Here is a 19,683-nt window from a genome sequence, read left to right as displayed (position 1 = left end):
AGTAGAATCTGTATTAATCCCTTAAGGTTAAAATTACTCTTTTTCCCCGAACTTTGAGCACTGGGAAAAGCTGTTTTTCTTCCCATAGAATTTACAACTGATTCAGAATACCTGGTGGCAATACTAGCTCTAGTCCACTTTATACAAAACCTTCTAGACTGAGGGTTTGGGGAATTTCCATGTGATCTGGGCTGAAATCCATCAAAGATCAGGGCACTTCCAGTTTGTATTGACCCTGTGGCATAACCCTTCAGCCTCTGGGAGAGTGAGACTCTCCTTGGACATATGCTTTCTATGGAAAGGCCAGCAAAACCAATGTGAATTTGTCACCTTGCAAGCTTCTCCATCTAAGATGCCTGCCGAGGTCTCCTATGTGGAAGGTCATTAAGTACACCAGGTGGTGGCTCTAAACTATTCCAGGTGATTTTATGCTCTAATTGTAACAGGGTGGTGGCTCTAAACTATTTCAGGTGATTTTATGATCTAATTGTAACAGGGTGGTCCCTAGGAAAAGGGGAAGTTCCAGGTTCCCTGCCCCACCCAGAAGGAGGGTGGAGCGGATCAGAGGAGAAGAAGAGAAGGAAGCAGGATGGAGAACAAGGAGACCTGAGGAAGCTACATAGAGCAGCAAACATGTGCTTGTTTCCTGACCCTGGACTGGTTAAGGCAGATGTGGGTGAGATACCTGTAGGGAGGTGACTATGACAGTATTTATATTGATTTTGATTTTGCTCTTTTCCTCCCAGATTTGTCTGGCCATTTCTGACCCTTTTCCATAGGTCCTGGCCAGAAGGCGCTTTATTTAGTCTAGTGGTGGGCTTTCAGGCCTTGCTTTGGACCAACCCCTTTTGGGTTGACTTTTGCCCACGAAGGGATGGGTAACTTCAGGTGTTTGATTTATAAGTTATATTCTTTGTGTTCTGTATAGTATATTCACTGTATTAAAGTCCCTTTTCATTACAGTTTTGTATGTTTTGTCTTGTTGCGGCGGATGGCAGAACCCACTTAGAGCAGGCAGGTTTTGGGCTTCAGAGGTGCCCCTTTTCCCATGCCCTGTAACAAAATGATTCCACTGCTGAGTTGCAAAGTGAATGTGAATCAAGGGTGGATAGAGAGGAAGAAGAGAAAGAAATCTGTAAAAGTAGTTCAGCAGCTGCTATATAATTTCAATATCAGCCTGAAATAGGTTATAAGGTTCCTTTCCCTATCTTGCCCTTTTTTGGATAGACAATAAGGATACCAGATTAGGACTCTGTGGTAATGAACACTACAGTCAGAAAAAAACTAGCTTGTAGATCATTTAGATCAATAGTTGTAACTCCTTGTTTTTCCTGGGCCCTCCCTGGTTGTGCAATGGCACTTTATGCTCTGCATAAAGCACAGCACTATGAAGCTATCCAGAGCCACTGAAGCACAGTTTGATCCCTGTCCTGTAGGTGACCTAAATGGTGCAACAGACCTCTCCTGTCTTGCTTGCTGCGCCCCTCAGCAGTATACTTCAGTCAGTCTGCTAGTGCTGTTTTCCACTCTGCCTCTGGTGAATCATCTCACCTCACACACCTCTGGCCTCTACCCTAGTTCTTGTATGCATAAATAAAGAATTAAAAAAAAAAAAACAACTTGTTCTTGCCTAACAGTGAAATGCTTCTTTCTAGCAATCTGTTGCTTGGAAACTCAATCTAGAAAACAAAGGAGAGGGGAACTGCTCTCCCTGAGGAGGGGATGGAACAGGAACTGTGCTCCATATACTGCCAGATATACTTACACCCTTTTATCTCTTTCTTGTATTTCACTATTACAAGGTGCCTTAGACTTGTGATAAGCTTTGAATCCTCTACAGGCTCTATTTGGTTGGACATTTGCCTATGAGGGGAGGGTGATTTTGAGTAACTCTTATTGCTAATATCCTTTTTCTGTGTGTACACCAATTCTAGTATGGATTTTCTGATTCTATTAAACTGATTTTCTGATTCTTTCACACTAACAAGATTGACAGAATCCCTTTAGAGTGTACTAGTTTGGAGGTCTCTATGTATCCCTTGGCTGTGCCCTCACACCAAGGACTACATTCTTGAAAAAATACTTTCTGGACTTAACTTGACTTCCCTGCCTCATTTCTTTATTTCCAGACCTCACAGTTCCCAGGTTCCTCTTCCAAGTAAGCATTGTAGATAAAAATTCTAATCTTGGCAACCAATTCTGGAGAAATTAAATGAAGACTCCCTGCCTTAGAATACTTGATTCATCAAGACTTTATTTAGCAGCAACTAAGTTTAAACTCATTCACTTCATGAAAGGGGAAACTAAATGCCAGAAAGAGGTAATGATTTATCACAGAGAAATACAAACCAAACAATTTACCTAACCCTACAGATTCATTTGATTTTCACCAGCCCCAGCCTTCTCCAGTGTAATTCAGTTAGAAGATTCTTCATCTCCATTCATTCCTGTTGTTCTCACCCACACAACATTGAGAATCAGCACCATCATCCTATGAGTATTTTTTAAAATATATTTTTTTAGTAGAAGAAATGGGGCATAGGCCAGAGGTGCAGGTGAGAGGAGTGTGAGAGGACTCTCAGAGGCCAAGTGGGAAACAGAACAGGTAGATTTGCTGAAATACACTATTGAAGGGAGTAGTGGGCAAGGCAGGTGAGATCTGCAGTGCCATGAGGGTCAGCTCCCTGCTGGGGATTGAACTCAGGCTGTAGCTGTGATAGTGCTGAGACTTGGGTCACCAGGGAGGCCTCCCACCCCATGGTATTCTTTTCCATATTTGTCTTGGCATTTTTAGTGCCTTCTGCTGTACCTTGGGAGCTTAAAGCATGAGACTTCTTTTCACTTGCAGCTCCTGTTTTGTCATTAGTAATTTCATGAGTGCTAAGTCCTGAGCTCCTCTATATCTATGAAGATCAGGAGTAAAACATGACCCTCTTTTCCCAAAAATCTCAGGTTCATTTTGTCATCTGAATGCATATGATAATGTGTTCATTTCTTATGTGAATTTATTTTGATACTCCTCTACCTCCCCCCATTTAATTTTCCCTGATGTCTAGGAGATACTTGAATTAGATTTTTGACTATCACCTGAAAGACTGTGTGAGTGAATGAATGAATGAATGAAGAGAAAAATATAGTGATCCTTGAGTTCTGGCTTCTCGAGGGTTATGTATGTTGTTCCAGGTGTTGGCAATTCTGGTTAACATTCATTGATCACCATCTATGTCAGTTCTTGTCCTTTGGTCATTTTGCAAAGGAAGGAGGAGAATTCGCCAAAAGTTCTCCCTTTCACTGTGAGAAAAAGCCAGACTCACCATCTTGCCTTTTATTCTTGGGCCTATGTTACCAACCTAATACTTTGTTCAGTTTTGAGATTTAGTCCCTGCACTTGCACCTGGCCCCTACCAGCTCCCATCAAAGTGGTGGGCAGCTCAGTCTTGTGGGTAGTGTGTAGTTTCCAGTCTTTGCACCTCCATCCAGATCTGGTGCTACCAGCTAGAAGGTTTTTATAAAGTGAATCATGGATGTTCTCTAGAATTCTTCACTGCTCATAAGATAGCAAGCACCACAATACTCATGTCAACTATAAAAGGAGTAAAACTTGATCTTTAATTTAAAAAATGTGAACCATGTCAATTTTCCTTGGACTCAGTACTTTAAAGCTGATTTGGGATTTTGAGTTCTGAACACAATTAATGAGTTGGAAACAAATGTGGTGCTCCTTCTACAAGACTCTTCTTGAAAGCCAAGAATTTTATGTGTTCAGGGAGGTTTCCATTATACTCAAGAGTTCAAATGGACTTCATTGACACGTCAACCTCAGTGGTAAACCTTATTTTTTCATATGAACTTGGGGTCTTCTAGAGAGGAAATGATATACAGTAATTAAAAACTTCTGAGATTCCTGTTTGAAAACTATAGATAAACACTCATTCCCAAGAATGAAATTTTTTTCTCTTTTCCAAAAAATATCTTATGACCATGCTTTTTTTTTTTTTTTTTTTTTCCCTTGGTGGAAACACCAACATTTCAGCATGATGGCCATTCCTTACCACCTACTGTAATGACATTCAAGGTTGTTGAAGAGAATGCACATGATATGACCCATGGGCTGCCTTAGCTTGGGAATAGGGATAAAGACATTACCAATACTTGCTAGAGTGGAGATTATGTGGTGTTTATTACTTGGTGAAAATGACAATATTTAGGGTTTTGCTTGGATAAAATTCCCAACTGAAAAACTTGACTCCAAGCTTAACTGAATACTTATTTTAAGTTTTTATTTTTATTAGCACATTGTATATTTTTTCCTTCTGATTATAAGCTAAATACTCATTCATTTGCTAATTCTTTTAATAGTTTTGAGGTATCTTTTATGTGCCCTGTATGGGCTAATTTTTGGCAATACCAAACTGAACAAGACAAGGTCCTTGCAATCCCAGTGCTTGCAAATGCAATGAACATGTTCTCCCTGGAAAAATTATAAATAAATTTTAAAAAGTACTAAAAGGAACATTTAGAAAAATAAGGCACCTTTTCTTAGGAAGTTGCTAGTGTATATTATGTTCTTCTGCTTACAGTATTGACTACTGGTGTTGATGGGATTTATGGAATAATGTCACATGACTTTTTCCCACACATTTCCAGTTTACACAAGAATGGAGCATGACAGGATAAAAAAACACTGGACATAGTGCCAAAATACTGAAGTTTTAGCTTTAGATGCTGGATAGTATTGAGCAGTCATTAAAGGGTGTGAACTTCCATATCATCACTCACCAATACAGAGATTAGTCAATGTCTCTAAGTTGCTGACCTTTACTCCAAGGTGAGGTCTAAAGTCTATACCACAGCTTCTGTATATCTCTGTGGGAAATGGGCCAACTCTGGCAGCAGCAATGCCAACCCTCTAGTGTTTGGGGGAGGGTTCATTGAGCACCCTGCGTAGGTGGGCAGGGCCTAGCCCCGGGGAGCACTACATGAGACCCTAATATTCCATCCAGTTTCATGAACCAAATCTTACTTGATTCATGTCAGTCACCACTTTCCCCATTTGTAACATGAGGAGTTTGTATTAAATATCAATAAGTGATATTCAAGTGCCATACCATAACTGCTTAGATATTTGAATTCATATTTTCAGTGATTCTATAGGCTCCAAAGTTGCATATATTGAATAATAATTGCATTACTGACCAGCACACATATCAATCATTTTCCCTGGTTCTCACATACGTGCTAAGGCCAGGAAGACCAGGATCTTAGGGAACAAATGCTGAGGTAGGGTTGGTTGCAACCACAGCTATCAGCTGGGGATCCTGTAAGGGGACATTAAGAAGTGTGATGTCATTCTTCTATTCCACCAATAACAGAGGCAAAGAGACTAACTTCTCTAAATTTTTTTCTTTAACTAACTCATAAAATTTCACCCAAAAATACCTCAGTGGTCAGACTGGTGATTCATTACGTAAGCAGGTGGGTCCTACAGAACAAAGAGGGACCAAGAAGAAAGGGAAGGCTGGGGGAACTAAATATCACTACAAGTCACACCTACTTCTCTGCTGTCAGTTTTCAATCTCTTAGTTCAAACGAATTTTTCTTTCCCAGACAATGGCTTAAAATTTTATGTGGGTTCTTTCATTATTTATATATATACATAATGTATAGTATTTATGCATAATTGTACATAAATTATAATTACATACATATACACTACATATATGCACATGCAAATTTAATTTTTCACAAAAACATAACTCTTTTTTATCTCACTTAGTTCTCTCATGAGCATTGACTCAGGACATGAAATAATCTTTAAACATTACTATTTTAACAGTGACACATTTTTTAAACTCGTTTTTATGAATAATTTATTCTATTTACATATTTAGGTTGTTGTCCAAAAAATGTGTTGACATGTCTGAATAAATGTCTAAAAAGATTTGGAGGCAGCTTGTTTCCAAAGCCATGGCTCCTAACCCTTTCTTGCAGGTCTGGCTGGGTCCTGGCCTCTTGCAGTCAGGGAGCAGGCTGAAGACCCAGGTCCCAGCAGGCTGACATTTGAGAATACAGGACATGCCTTTGTCAATACCCATGAGTGGGTGCTGAAAGGAGACCACATCACGTTCTTCATACTTTCTCACCAAACTCATAGCACTTGTGTAGAAAGCTGATCAAACTTGGAAACTGCCAAAGCACAGAGAAATAACAATCATATCTGTCCAAGCTAAAAGTTCCTTGATATAACTGAATTTATTTCCAGGAGAATAAAAATATTCCAGCACAGCAGGTGAAACCTTTACCTTCTATTCACTTAGCATAACAATCACTGCCACTTCAGACTGTTGTGCTGTCTCTTCTCCCTGCTCCTAAGCTGTTCCTCCTTGTCCTGAGAATGGCTCCAGCATCTTGGGGTAAAAGTCAACATCAAGACACTTTATCTGCAGCTCCGCCTCACCTTTGCAGCCCAACCTTTTTCCTTCTCAGATTGCTGGATGAGCGATGTCCCATCAATAACAAAGGTTTGTTGCCTGCCGCCATGCCAAGTGGGGCCCACTTAGTCCAGGGTCACCTCTACCAGCCTGCAGAGTACAGCTGTGATCTTTACTTGGCATCTGAGGAAAAGACCCAGAGTCTTGCCACTCTCAGCCTAGCCTGTGATGTTTCCTTTGCACGTTTCCAACTGGCATTGTGCTTTCTGCCCCGCACATGGAGCACACTTGCCCTGCCCTACATTGAAGTCCTTTTCCTTCAGCACCACTCAGCCACCCAGACCTCAACTACTGCCTTCACACAAGCAGAGGTGCTAGGTCACTAATGAATGATTCAATGTGTTTGCTGTATCTCTGCTGAAATGTGTTAAGCTCACATGAAGGGAAAGGTCCTATTCCTCATAGTGTCTGCACACAGTGGACAGTTAAGAGTTTATTACCTGAATAAAGTCCCCATTCCTCCTGGAACAAGAAGCATGCAGGGGCCATGTACCTGAAGGAGTGTCCAGGACCCCATATCAGAAATGCCTGTTCAGGCAGCAGGACACACAGGCAGGCAGGAAAGTGCACTGGAAAATTTTGCTAGTTGGGTCAACTCCAATTTGGCAAAAACAAGCCTACTGCTTTTTCTCCCGGGCTCTTTATTCCAGCATCACTTATTAATGCTAATTAGTCAAGGGTGTGCTGTGATGCGGAACATTTGTGACCACTAAGAATTAGAGAGAGACGGTCATTTCTCAAAAGACCCATAAGAAGAAGCAAGTCAGCCGTGGGGAAGGAGGGCGGGGAGAGGGGAATGTCTCTCCAAAGAATTGCGCAGAAATAAGTGCAAGTAAAATAAATCCACATATAAAACAACTGTACAAATGTTAACAGTATTTTCACAGCTGGGTCTCTTTGCTGAAAATACTTAGCACTTAGTTTAGGAAGCTCACTTCTAAACAGCAATGGGCTGACTGATGGCAGGAGCTGAACCCTGATGGATCTGACTCTGAACTTCACTTTTGTCCAGAAGGGAATGAAAACAATGACTACTTAGGAGCAAGGATGTTAATCATCATACATTCACCTCTGGCCTAGGTGGTGAATGAAAGTTATCTCACAGCTGAGGACTCCAAGGCGGGCTCAGTTTAGGAAACCCGACTCAGAACTCGGGTATATTTATATCTAGACGAGGACTCTGCATTTAGAACAGTGGAAAACACCAACTTTATCTGTTTCCATATCAGTGCAAACACCCACTTGAATAACTGCTGGTTATCACAGCAGGATTAGTGATCTTCTAGAAGGATCTGCATTCATATTCCTGGCATTTATTTTCTGTAGATATTAAGAGACTATGCAATGGTCTTGGGTTTCAAAACTGATGCCCTAGGGCATGACAAATCATTCTGACTCACTTTAGGGACTGTCCCCTTGGAAGTGTCACCCAAAGGAGTGTGCAGATATTAATAAAAATGACTCCTTCATTTCCAAAGGCCCCGAGAAGCTATACTGATGGAGAACAGTAAGCTCACTAAGTGTAAAAGAACATCCTAAGTATTGGAGTTGGTAGAAATTGATAAATGATGTCATCTTTCCTACCTTTATTTAATTACTAATTCCTGAGTGACGGGACTTCTAAATATCAGAATACTGGCTATGGAAGCATATGAATGGAATTAGACAGAGGTCACATTTCAATATGCTTGCAATCCAGGACACATCATTCCTCTCTACTCATGGAACTTTCTCATTTAATAGTTTTGGGGCCAAAGCAAAGGAGTCCTCAAAATTACCAAAGAATAAATTTATGTATGTAAGAAAACAGTATGCATGGAGAAATATTCTAGGTTACAGCAAGAAAATACTCTTTGCACTTAACCAGCTTCTTGAAATTATACAGCATAAATACCTATACCTCTTTGCTGCTCTGTCCCACTTCCTTGGCCAGGTTTTAAACCCCAAGTATCAGGTCCTCTTGTGGTTCATCTTTGTGCCACAGACTTCACACCTTGGAGCTATGTAGGCAGAGCTAGTGGAAGGAGGGAGGATGCCACAAGTTAAGTAAAGGTTAAGACTGAAAACACAGCCAGGGCACAGAAGCCACAGGTGAACCCACTGACTTTCCTTAAGGTCTATAATTTTTAAATGATCCTCTATTAACATCCTCTTTCTTCCTTCGGTGTATAGTTTTCTGAATTATAACATTTATAGATTTGTATTGCCATCCCTATTCACCAAATAACCTCCCTCCTGCTCTCCCTGTGTCTCCAGACTTCTGTCTTCCCCACAAGCCTCACCCACATGGCCTAATATCTGTGGTTCATCCTAGGTGATCTGCACCAGCCGTCCCTTCTTTTCATTGCTGAGTAGTGATGCATCAGTTGGTGTGCCACATTTAGTTTATCCTCTCTCTCTCTCTGAAAGACATCAGCGCTGTTCCCAGTTAGGATTCATTACAAATCAGCCTGCTTATAAACATTTGTGTACCGATTTTCATGAGAGCTTAAGTTTTCAATGACTTTGTGTAAATATCCTGGAGCAGGATTGCTGGGTCATATGCTAAGTGTATAATGAACCTTTGAAGAAGCTGCCAACCCTGATTCCCACATAGCTGTACTATTTTCCAATCCCATCAGCAATGTATTCTCCATTCTTGCCAACACTTGGTATTGTCAATGTTTTTTACATATTTTATCTTCTTTTGGCTTAAATTTATGTTACTCTAATGGCTTATGGTATTGCACATCTTTTTATATATATATTTATTTGCCACCTTAATACTGAGAAGTACTTATTCAAGTCCTTCCCCACTTTGATGGAATTTTTTGATTCCTTATGATTGCGGTATTAGAATTCTTTGTATGTAAGAAACAAAGTCCTCTATTGAATATGTGACTTGAAATATCTTCTCATAGTCAGTTTTCTATGTTTTTGATAGAAATTTGTCAGAGCAAAGTTTTTTATTTGATCAAGACCCATTTCTTTTTAAAGATTTGTTTATTTATTCAAACAGAATTGGGTTATAGGCCAGAGGTACAGGGGGTGAGAGGATTTACCAGAGACAGATGGGGAACAGAACAGGCAGATAATTGCTGAGGGGAACAGCTGGGGGCTCTGCCATGCCATGTGAGTCACCTCCTGAATCTGGGATTGAACTTGCACTGAAGCAGCTGTGGCTGGCTTTCAGTGCTTTACTTTAACCCATCATCAGGGAGGGCCCAAGACCTGTTTCCTTTTTATGGGCCAGACTTTTGTTTCTTTCTAACACTTTACCCAAGCCTGAGCCATAAAGATTCTCTCCAAAAATTCAGTTGTAGAAATGTTTTAGTGATCTTATCTTTTGATGACCAAAGAAAGAGAGCTACCCAATAAGAAAATCCTTGCTTCATTTGTAGTTTGCTCCTTTTCATTCTAGGGAATGAAGTGCCTCTGGGCAGGACCAACTCTGTGAAGAACTGTCTTACACAATTTAAAATTCAAAAGTGTCTGATAAGCAAGGTTTTTTTTTTAAAATGCATGTCAAATTTAGTCATCACACCACACCTGCACAATTGTGAGTAATTGCAGTTTTCATCCGTTTCTTCTAATGTGCCCCCCCCCCCATAATACATTCTTCATTGGTGATTATGGGACCTCACTCCAGATCCAGACTGAAATATAACTGAATAGCCAAAATATGGGCAGAACTACAAGTGTATCATCTGAGAAATTAGGAATTCCAAGACACATTTGCTCACATGGGTTTCAGAAAAAGGGCTTTATATCTGACATTTAAAGGCCACCTGGTTTGAGGTCATTCATACAGCAGTGACAAGAACTGTTTTCTCCTGACAGCCCCTGCTCCTTCTGGGAAGTTCTCTCTAATGTAACTAGGTTTGGTAGTAAGGGACATGATGCTTTTTTCAACCTACACGAACATGTTTTCTCTTGTTACAAAGGAGTGTTTCTAAGTCTTTCCCACTCTTCTTTGAGGTGATATTAGCCAGATCTGTTTCCATTTCCTAATGCATGTATGCACACCTGAGTTAGAAGCAAGAGGGCGGACCTTGATTAGGCTCAAACACAGACACTTAAGCCCCCCACCTGTCAGGGATGGGATGCTGTGTGTGTGTGCCAGGACTGACCTGAAACATTTGGCATGTGTGTGTGTCAGGACTGGCCTGAATCACTTGGCAGGCGGACAGAAGACATGACATGACTTGAACAGTGAGGGACATGTTTCAATTGAAGTTATTAGACCATGGCCATCCCGACCATATCTGCCTGGAGCTGAACATCAGATTGGATATCACACAGAGGTACCCCCTTCTGGGGTGGCCTGCAAGGATGGCCTGTGAGGAAAGCAGGGCATCTCTATCTAGATTGTGAGTCACTTTATCATTTACTTTGGTCCAACTGGTAGACAAAGCAACCTCTAATGCACAACTTTCCTCCACATTTACCGCTGCCACCGTGAGGGGCCTGGTGTGATTTCATTGTCTATGGAAACCAAGCCAGCCCCCAAGGAAACCAGGAATTATTTTCTATAAGCTTCTGGAAGCTTCTTGCTGGACTGAAAACTTCGAAAGAACAAAACCCAGGAGCCAGGAGCAACAAAAAGGAGGGTTTTGACTTTCTATTCTGTTCAGTTATATGTTTTTGTTTTGTAGAATTCACTTTTAGAGACAAGCAGACATGAGGCAGGGCTAGTTCAGGGATAAGGCCAGAGCTACAAGTTCAGAATGATTGCTTGTCTTTGTGGTGCCAAAAGAATCGACACTTTTTTTTTCTTCCCCAAAGAAAACAGAAGCTCATTATCCTGACAGAGGAAGTCCAGACGTTTTTAGGTGGAGATTAAACCTTACTCCCAAACACTGAGGCTCCTGTTCAGTTTCTTGGTGAAGAGATTTTAGTAGCTTTTAAAAATGGTTAGCAGCCTACATCATTCGACTTTCTAAATAATTTAGAGAACTTGTGACCTGGAGCTTTCATGGAGTTGATGTAACTGTTCTGGAAATCTCTTGACTTGAACTTGAGACTCACTTTCATACAGCTGCAGAATGTCCACCATCAACAGCAGTCAGTACCCAGAAAGCAGGAGGGGGAAGTGGGGTGGGGTGGGGGTGGGGGGAGTCTCAAAGGATTTTTATTCCTGGGCTGCACTTCCACACCATGGCCACCAGGTGTCTGTCTTCACACAAGCAGTCTTCCTTGTGTTACCTTCCATAAGACTTCACTGCCAGGTTATTTTTAAAACTTAAGCAATTTTCTTGATGTTGGTTCACGCGGGTATAAATGTGCAAATGTAGAGTGTGATCTCAAAGCCAAACTAAATAATTTTCAATTCCTCATCTAAGTAGGGGTAATCAATTGGACCTGTGTTCATCTTCAAATGTTGTTTGCGAGAACTAACTGGGTCAGTAAGAGGCCAAAGGACTTGGGAAAAAGAAAATCATTTGTCCCCTTCCAAAATCTCATCATCTGGTGTTTGTAAAATTCAAGGCTTTTAACATGCAAGCAGGTTTATGTTTTCAGGAACATTTCTTTGGTTAAAAATAGATGCATTATATTCTGAGCTGGCTTCTGTACTCAGTCGTTCCACTTGATGGTTCAGTTTCTACCTTAGTTTGTTCTTTAGTTTTAATCCCTGGCCCTGATACAGTTGGAAAATATCTGTACTAGGAAGTACAAGAAGGATATTTGATTCCTTTCTTCCCAGAATTGGAAGTGACATTGTAATAATTGCCTAATTTATAACTAAAAAAGTCTAGAATGAACAATTGATACTTTCGAGTCAATCCTGAGGAAAACTGCTGATCTTGTGCTTTGCAGAGAAACATCACCAGACTGAAGAACTTCATAGATGTCTCTTTCTATCTCCCTCCCCTCCTTCAGCTGCCTATATCTATATTTTTACCTATAGCCATAGCTATACATACACTTATATCTATAGCCATGCCTCTAAGGTTAAATTTATATCTATAGCCATACCTATACCTAAATCTATATCTATGCCTATACCTACACCTATAGCTATACCTATATACTATACCTATACTACAGCTATAGCTATACCTATATTTAATAACTATATCTACATCTATATATTAGTTTCCCAAAATATAGTTTAGAAATTTCATCATTTTATGCTTGCTTGCCAAAACATGAGAATCTCTGAGATGTCTTCACTTATTTTTTAAATTAAATTATGTGTAGACATGACTAAAAAATCACCTGGTACAGACAATACACTTGATGAGAAGAAACCCGTGCTATCCAACAGCCACCAGAGTGGGGTCTGGGGAGGAAGAAGTGCTAACTATTGTGGATTTCCAGGCACTGTGCTAAACTTGAAGACATCCCATTTTGTTGTTAATTTTTGTTTTATTTCATTTATTATTTTTTATCTACATTTTAAAAAAATTACTTTCTCCAGCAACTGTATACATCAAGTTACTTGTTGTGGGAGCAAATCCCTCTGGATTGTGTTTCCCCCAATGCAGGTCTCTTATTCCTGATCCCTCGAGTACTTAGAGGTGTTAAAGCTCAGCTTATTGTCAATGTCTGTACTCCTTAACGCCATTTCTTCTGTTCATTAACTTTACCAATGTTTATTTACAAGTTACTGTGGACATCAGACAGTGGATAAATTAAAAATGACCAAGAATCAGTTCATTCTCTAAAAAACCTATTATGCCACGAAAGATAATTCTACAATGTGCTTTCACTTCTGTATTATATCATATACTTTAAGCTGCTGGTGTTTGTGTCATAGACTACATTTCTGCTTTGTCCATCATACAACATTCTTTCAAATCTGTGTTGTTATGTTTAGACATGACTGCAATTCAGATATGTGAAATAGTGAGTCATTAGAGTGGAGATGAAACTCAGTGATCTAGATGTTTACATAAAACCTCCATACAAAAGATTGCTCCAGTGTCAGTTAATTACCTTAATGGATGCAAGTCAGAGGCAAGGAGGTCTCTGCCTATTCTCTATAAAGGGAAATAGAAATTCGCTTTATAAAATTATTCTTACTTGGCTTCATTTGTCTGGATCTAATGATTTTACTTTTATTGTTATTATATTTAAATCTATTTCCAAAATGTCCTAGAATGAAAGAATTAACAGGAAGCAAGTTCTACAACTGAAACTTTTCTGTCCAAGCACAGCATCCATGCTGATGATGAAATAAAAGAACTAGAAAACTAGAAGGGAAACTTCCGGAAGCCTAGATGGGCCTTGGTTAGACTGAAAGGAGAGAATCCATCTCTCTGTTTCCTCTGTAAACCATTCTTAAAAATCCCAGAGGGTTCCTATATTTCTGAATCATATAAATGTTGTAAACCAATGTTGCCCTTATAAAAAAATAAATATTATTCTAACATATATATTTTAAACATCCCAGAGCACATGTTATAGCAGTAGTCAAAAAGTCAAATGAATAAAAAACATTTAAATAGGCAAGATACAATGAGGGAGAAAAAAAAAACTATTTTTATTTGAAGGTGTCAAATCTGGGCCAGTTACTAGGATTTGAAATGACGCTTTGTAAAATTGAAAATAAGAAGTTTGCTTAAGCAGAAAGGACTCTAGTTAAGTCTGTACAAGATAAATTCAGCATCAAGGAAGTTGTTCCTACGCTTTCATTTATTTGCTGATTCTAATTGCCAGCTATACACTTTTGCATTTCGCTTGCTGTTTTCTTCATGTGGTTCATCTACCTTGAGATCCCTGACTGCCAGGCACAGCCATAAATGATCAGGCAGGACTTGCTGAATGCAATGACCCCATCGAGTGGGACAGAAAATGGGTCATTCACTCACAAAAAGTACTTTATGACTGTATGATGACACAACCACACTTCCGGCGGCTCTCAGAGTAGATTCTGACTGTCACACACATAGGAGCATTTGGCTTTAGAGTGTAACCAGCTTTTGCGTCAGCCAGAGGTGGAAGAATGCATTTTAGAAAATATTCTAATGAACACAACCATGAACATACAGATAAGGTGGAGTTACTTGCTTGGGGAGAAGCCCAGAATGGTGCTGGGGGAAGTAACAAGGATGAAGACAGGGTAAATCAAAACAACATTTTGATAATTCTTAATACCAGTAATGGAATATAGAACCTGTTTTGCAATAGCTACATTTAGATGTTTTGCAGTTGAAAAACAACTGTGCTCGGTAGTTAAGTGACAGAACATCCAGCCTAAAAGGCTTCAGCAGAGAGATAACTTATTGACTTGCATAAATGAGCAAACCTATATAGGTAAACTTCAGACCCAACTAAAATTCAATAACCAAATCGCATCATCTGGATCTTTTCCTCCATTTGTTCTAGATTGGTCCTTCTCAAGTACCTGGTGTTGAGGCCTTTCTCACCTCTCAGCCGCATTATCAAACACTCAGCTGGAAAAGCCAGTCTCCCAGAGCTTAAATAATAGTGTTGATTTGGAATCCTAATTCAATCCCCTGTCAAATCCTAAAGCAAACACTGCCCTCAGAGTAATGAGAAAAGTTTTATAATGGCATGACCACACCAACCAGGTTCTTTACTGAGAATGCCCACACCAGCTGCCTGCAGTCCCTGCTATCTCAGAAATCTTCGTACTTTCAGAGTCCTGCCACCAAGAGAAAATGGAATCAACATTAGGCAAAAACAAACAAACAAACAAACAAACAAACAAACAAAAAAAAACACAAAATGTCTAAATCAGGTCTCTAAGAGGCCAAGGAACTTGCTAAGAAGTTATCACAGAAAGTGAACAGCACAGCCTTTTAGTGCCCAGCCCTCTGTTGCTGTGCCCTAGCATTCCTGAATAACTAAATGCTGATGCTGAGAGGTTTTGACAGGAGACTGATGTAACCAGGTCACTTTCTGGAAGGGTAGGCGTAGTGCTGTGCAAGGTAGACCCAAGGCAGGATGACAAGTTGGGAAGATGCCTCGTCTGAGGCAGCCACTCAGGGCTGGAAGAGATGCATTGCAGAGAAGAATCAACTATCGTTAACAGCTTCACTGACAAAAGCAGGGAGCAGAAGCCCCATTGACCCCTTTTGCTTCACCCTGAAAAATGTGTTAAAGTTCAGCTTCTCCCCCAAAATTGCTATTGCTTAAATTCCTTTCCTAGGAACTTGTTATCCATCTCGTAAGTCCTCGTAACAGGAACTGTATCTGACACTTTGCCAGGTAGTGGGAGGAAACCCAAATCATGAAGAACCACTCTGTCCTGGAGCAGCTGAAGCCACACCTACAGTGGAGATGCTTTCTGCGTCCTCATCTGCGAAATGCCTACTAGTGACTTCTGTCAATATTCCCCTGATGTGTGTGTTTATAATTAATTTTCAGAAATGATTTACCATTTCTCTGCCCTATGCATGACTAGTTACAGGTGTCACATATATACCATATATATTGTATCTGTGGTTTGGCTTCTTTATATTTTTCATGCACTATTTTGATACTAGATGTGCTTAATGCCCGTTTACTCAAATGTTATCAATCTTATCAAAATAGCAGCACTTTCCTTTATAGCTGTGTATTTGTGTTTGGTCTTAAGATGCTCCCATCTCCATTCAGCATTTAAGGGTCTTTTTATGTCTTGTTTCCAAGTACTTAAAATTTTGATTTTCATATGTACAGCCTTAATGCATTTGGAATTTAGCTTTTGTATGACATGAAGTGGGTTTTCACTTTAACGTTTTCCACACTGAAAGCCAATTTTATAGCATCAGTCACTATTCACCCAAGTGCAATATCACATGTGCCTTACATAAGTTTCCAAATGCATGATCTGGGACATCTGCTTAATGTGTGTGTGTGGGGGGGAGGCTCAGTTTCATCACAAAACCTTTATATAATCTTTATATTAATACCTTAATATCTGATTGAAAATGACCTTACTCTGCCTATGCCACTTGGCTATTTTTTTTTTTAAGATTCATTTATTTATTCATACAGAACTGGGGTACAGGCCAGAGATGTGGAGGGCCAGAGGATTCACCAGGGGCAGAGTGGGGAGCAGAACAGGCAGATCGATGAAGTACACTGCTGAGGAAAGCAGCAGGCAGGTCAGAAGAGGTCTGCTGCGCCATGTGGATCTCCTCTGGGGCAGGCAGGGATCAAACTCATGCGGAAGTGGCTTAAGCTTAGTGCAATGCTTTAACCCGCTGCGCCACGAGGGAGGGCCCTACACTTGGCTTTTTTTTTTTTTTTTTAATTAGCACTACTTACAAGACTATATATGATTATTTGATTAAGGTGTGAATAGATTCATACATTTTCAGATCTGTTACCACACTGCTCACCCCACCCAAATACCTATAGTCCTCCATCTAGTTCACTGGCCTCTCCCCTCCCACCTACACCACTGCTTCGCTCCCCCCTTTTATTATTCTTGGCTCTTTGCTTTCCTAATAAATTTTGGAACGTTTGTCAGTTCTGTAAAAAATTCTGTTAGGGTATTAATAAGACTGATATTAGATAAATCACATTTATGGAGAATTGATGAACTTATCAATCATGGATATAGAGTATATCTTGATTCAACTGGGCATTTAGATTCACCCAATATATACTTCATGAAGGTCTTACATATATTTTATCATTATTTATGGGTGCTTCATATCTAATTGATATTATAACTAGCATCTCAGCATTCTATTTTCTCATTGTAGCTGGTATATACAGAAAAGTTGCAAAACTCTTCTAAGTCTAAAACTGTCTGCAGCTTCTTCTTGGGATTTCAATATAGAGTATGACCTCATCTAAAAGTAGTAAGATTTTTTTCTTCCAACAGTTACATCTGTTGTAACTGCTTTTGCTTTTTTCGACTTTTTCTTTTTGACTTATTGTATTTGGACAGAGCCCCTAACATCATGTTGAGTGGAGCTAGAGATAGTGGCAAGATATGTCAAGGTCCTAATTTTAGAGCAAGTTGCTTAAGTGTTTTACTCTGGGCTAGTTATTTCTTTAATTTTGTTTAAATGCCTTTTTATTTTAGGTTGCAAATATACTCCTAGTTTACTAGGGAATTTTTTTTTAATATAAAGAATTGGGTGTTAAAGATTCTTGCATGTTCCTTACATTGAAGCAATTACATGATGTTTTATATTTAATTTGTTCATGTGGTAAATTACATTAATAGATTTTTCTAAAATTGAATCAATTTTGTATTCCTGGAATATACACCACTTAATAACCATGTATTATTATTTTTTACAATAAATAATTCATTTGCTAACTTTTTCCTTGGTATTTTGCATAAATGTTTAGCAGTCAAGGTTTTTTTCTGATTCCCCTGTCAAAGCATCCTTATCTTTTACTTATTTTCTATGCTGCTTATATTAGCCTCTAAAATTAGTTGGGATCAGTAGCCCTCTCCTCCGCTCTTTGGAAGATTTGATGTATGGAGTTCTCTGTTACTTAAAAATTTGAATCTTTCTCTTATAAAATCGTTTTTGCTTTCTGGTCTTCTTGACTCATTTGTTATAATTTATATTGTTTGGGAAACCCATGCATTTCATCTAGATTTGAAAATATATTGGCATAAACATTTCATCATATTTTACCTTTCAAAAAAATCTTTGCTGTGTCTTTAGTTGTCTTCTTTTTATTTCTAATATTGTTTATTTGAGTGTCTCCCAGCTTTTCCAGCTCAACCTTGGGAATTTTTATGTATTTTCAAAGAATTAGTTTTTGTCTGTGTTTTTCCTTTCTGATATCATTGTTTTCTATTTCAATAATTACTGTTCTTACCTTTGTTATTTCCTTCTTTACTCTACCAGTTTATTATGCTGACCTTTTCCTAACCTCTCAAGTTAGATACTCAGCTAGTGAAGTTTTGAACTTCCTTCTATTCTAGTGCCAACATTTAAGACTTTATATTTTTCTTTAATTACTATCTTAGCTAAATTCTATACTTTTTGAAAGCAGAATTTTCATAATCATTTGCCCCAACTACTACCTAATTTTCACTAAGAATTTTGTAAGTTTTTTTACAATTTTTATTTAATTACTACAAGTTTACAGCATTTTAAAATGAACATTTTATCTTAGAATGTTTTTTAGTTTACAGAAAAGTTGCCAGGACCATGAAAGCCTATGAACCATTATCAATATAATCTCATTTACTAATATGCTTTTTTATACTTCCTTAGTTTTAAATCTATATTTTCTTGCTCCATGCTATCATATTACATTGAGTTGTTATATTTCCTTAGACTCCATATGTTTTTATTATTTGTGAGACTTTCCTTGTTTTGATCACTTTGACAGTTGTAAAAAGTGTGAGTCCAGTGTTTTGTAGAATGTTTGTCAATTGGATTTGTCTGATGTTTTTCCATGGTTAAACTGGAGTTCTGAGTTTTTGAGAGATGTTAAAGTAACAGAGTCAACATATCGCATCCAAGGTACATGCTACTGACAGAGCTTATTAAGAGTGTTTACCTTGATCACTTGCTTAAAGTAGTATTTGTCAGGTTTCTACATGTGAAGTTACTCTTTTGCCCTATTCCACGCTGTGCTATTAAAAGCACTGTCTAGGGTTATTTATAGTGTTACATGCCATCTCACGATGGGGGCAGGGGACATATTTACTTAATTTTTCTGGTATTTTCAACATAAGAGATTTGTCTCTTTTCCTTGCTTTATGTATCTGATAATTTATTTATGTTAGTAATTATTTGTAGTTATTTATTTTAAACTTGAATTATAACCTAGTCGTGTGCTATTTATCATATTGTTCAAATTGTTTCAGTTTTCAACTTTTGTGGATTTTTAAAGATTAAGATGTTTCTAAATTGAAAAATTATGGTTTACTACTTGTTCACTATTTATATATTAATTACATTGTAAAGAGAATGTGTATGACACAGATTCTTTGGAATTTATTATATGTACTTGATATTTTTGTAAATGTAAAATTTTGTAAATAAACTTCAAACTGGAAAATAATGTCCTTTCTGCTACTTTGGGGTAAATTTTGCAATTTATTGTTCTATATCTGCCATTTTTTTATTTGTATAATTTTGCACCTACATAGGAAATCTCAGTAGTAATTTATTTTATTTCCCTAGTGAGTTAAAACTAAAATAACTTTTTAAAATAATTTTTATTAAAAACTTATATTTCTGGCCTTCCGTGGTGGCGCAGCAGGTTAAAGCACTGCACTGAGAAGCTGAAGCCACTTCCGCATGAGTTCGATTCCCGCCTGCCCCGGAGGTGA

Source organism: Condylura cristata, unplaced genomic scaffold (genome assembly GCF_000260355.1).
Source record: "Condylura cristata isolate star-nosed mole 26May11 unplaced genomic scaffold, ConCri1.0 scaffold00018, whole genome shotgun sequence".
Classification (NCBI taxonomy): domain Eukaryota; kingdom Metazoa; phylum Chordata; class Mammalia; order Eulipotyphla; family Talpidae; genus Condylura; species Condylura cristata.
The sequence above is the reverse complement of the archived record's forward strand: the minus strand, read 5'-3'. Positions refer to the sequence as shown.